The sequence below is a fragment of the Theropithecus gelada genome, chromosome 11 (assembly GCF_003255815.1).
Source record: "Theropithecus gelada isolate Dixy chromosome 11, Tgel_1.0, whole genome shotgun sequence".
NCBI classification, from domain to species: domain Eukaryota; kingdom Metazoa; phylum Chordata; class Mammalia; order Primates; family Cercopithecidae; genus Theropithecus; species Theropithecus gelada.
This window is the reverse complement of record NC_037679.1, coordinates 13,483,981-13,486,242: the sequence shown is the minus strand read 5'-3', so window position 1 is coordinate 13,486,242 and position 2,262 is coordinate 13,483,981. Positions and strand designations below refer to the sequence as shown.

Here is a 2,262-nt window from a genome sequence, read left to right as displayed (position 1 = left end):
AAAAAAAAAAAAAAAAAAAGAATGTTAGATCTACATACATTCACCTGGAGAAATAACAATGGCATGTTAAATGACAAAAGTAAGTTGCAGAGTAATTTATATGTCATTATTTCATTTTTTTATTAAAAAAAATAAGACTATAGGTGAGGCGTGGTGGCTCACCCCTGAAATTCTAGCACTTTGGGAGGCTGAGGCAGACGGATTACCTGAGGTCAGGAGTTCCAGACCAGCCTGGCCAACATGGTGAAACCCTATCTTTACTAAAAATACAAAAATTAGCCACGCATGGTGGTGCATGCCTGTAATCATAGCTACGCGGGAGGCTGAGGCAGGAGAATCACTTGAACCTGGAAGAAGGAGGTTGCAATGAGCCGAGATCGTGCCATTGCACTCTAGTCTGGGCTACAGAGCAAAAACTCCATCTCAAAAACACACACAAAAGACTATAATTATGAATAATTATGTCTGTAAATGTTTATATTCTATTCTATTAATATTTATTGAATGCCAATTGTGGGCCAGGCACTTACTGTAAGCACTGGGGATAATGCAGTGAACAGAACAGACAAGTATGTTTACCCTCATGTAACTTGCATTCTAGCTGGAGGGGTGGGGTAATGTGCAGAAGCAGACAATAAACCAAAAAAATAAGTAAACTGAGGCCAGTGAGGGGTGGCTTACACCAGTAATCCCAACATTTTGGAAGGCAGAGGCAGGAGGATTGCTTGAAGCCAGGAGTTTGAGACCAGCCTGGGCAACATAGCAAGACTTCATCTCTAAAGAGATAAAAAATTAGCTGGGCTTGGTGGCATGCGCCTGTATTCCCAGCTACTCCAGGAGCTGAGGCTGAAGGATCGATTGAGCCCAGGAGGTCAAGACTGCAGTGAGCTGCATGATCTCGCCACTGCACTCCAGCCTGGGTGACAGAGTGAGACCCCACTTTAAAAAAAAAAAAAAAAGTAAACTATATAGTAGGTTAGGTGATAAGTATTATGGAGAACAACAAAATGGAAAAAGAAGTTAGTGGACAATTCCACTTTGTTGAATAATTTATTATATATATGTGTATATATATATTTAGATATAAGAAAATATTTCTAAAAAAGAATATATATATAAAATATATATAAGAATATATATAAAAGAATATATATATTCTTTTATATATATGTTCAAGATATATATTCTTTTTTAGAGATGAGGTTTTGCTCTGTTGTCTAGGCTGGACTTCAATTCCTGGGCTCAAGGGATCCTCCCACCTCAGCCTCCTGAGTTGCTGGGACTACAGGCTCATGCCATGGGTGCTGGGCTATGCGTTGCACAATTTGAAATGGTACATTTATGTTAGGGAGAAGAGAGAAACAAGGAAGAAGAGTTAAATAGGGTGGTCATGGAATACCTTATTCAGAAGGGGACATTTCATTGAGACACCCCAAAGAAGTAACAGAAAGAGGCCAGGAGTGATGGCTCACACCTGTAATCCCAGCATTTTGGGAAGCCAAGATAAGCAGATCACAAGGTCAGGAGTTCGAGACCAGCGTGGCCAAAATGGTAAAACCCATCTCTACTAAAAATACAAAAATTAGCTGGGCGTGGTGGTGTGCGCCTGTAAGGAGGTTGAGGCAGGAGAATGGTTTGAACCCAGGAGACAGAAGTTGCAGTGAGCCAAGATCATGCCACTGCACTCCAGCCTGGGTGACAGAGCAAGACTACGCCTCAAAGACATATATATATAGTGCTGGCTTCAGCAGCACATACACTAAAATTGGAATGATGCAGAGATTAGCATGGTCCCTGTGCAAGGATGACATGCAAATTCACGAATCCTTCCTTTTTTTTTTTTTTTTTTTGAGATGGAGTCTTGCTCTATCACCCATACTGGAGTGCAGTGGTGAGATCTCAGCTCGCTGCAACCTCTGCCTCCTGGGTTCAAGCGATTCTACTGCCTCAGCCTCTGCAGTAGCTGGGATTACAGGTGTGTGCCACCACATCAGGCTTTTTTTTTTTTTTAATTTGTAGTAGAGACAGGATTTCACCATTTTGGTTGGGCTGGTCTGGAACTCCTGACCTCAAGTGATCCACCCACCTCAACCTCCCAAAATTCTGGGATTACAGGCATGAGCCACTCCTCCCGGCCACAGGTATTTTCAATTATTATGGGTATGTATCTAGGAGTGGAATTGCTGGGTCACATGGTAACTATGTTTTCCTTTTTTTTTTTGAGATAGAGTCTCACTCTGTCGCCCAGGTGGGAGTCTAGTG

General features: G+C 41.9%; 1 non-coding gene across 1 annotated transcript; it reads left to right on the top strand.

Annotated features, from left to right (window-relative positions):
- Positions 1–1,735: 1,735 nt before the first annotated feature.
- On the top strand, positions 1,736–1,839 carry LOC112635613. Its single transcript, XR_003121960.1, has one exon. It is a non-coding gene; the product is annotated as a U6 spliceosomal RNA (small nuclear RNA).
- The last annotated feature ends 423 nt before the right edge of the window (positions 1,840–2,262 follow it).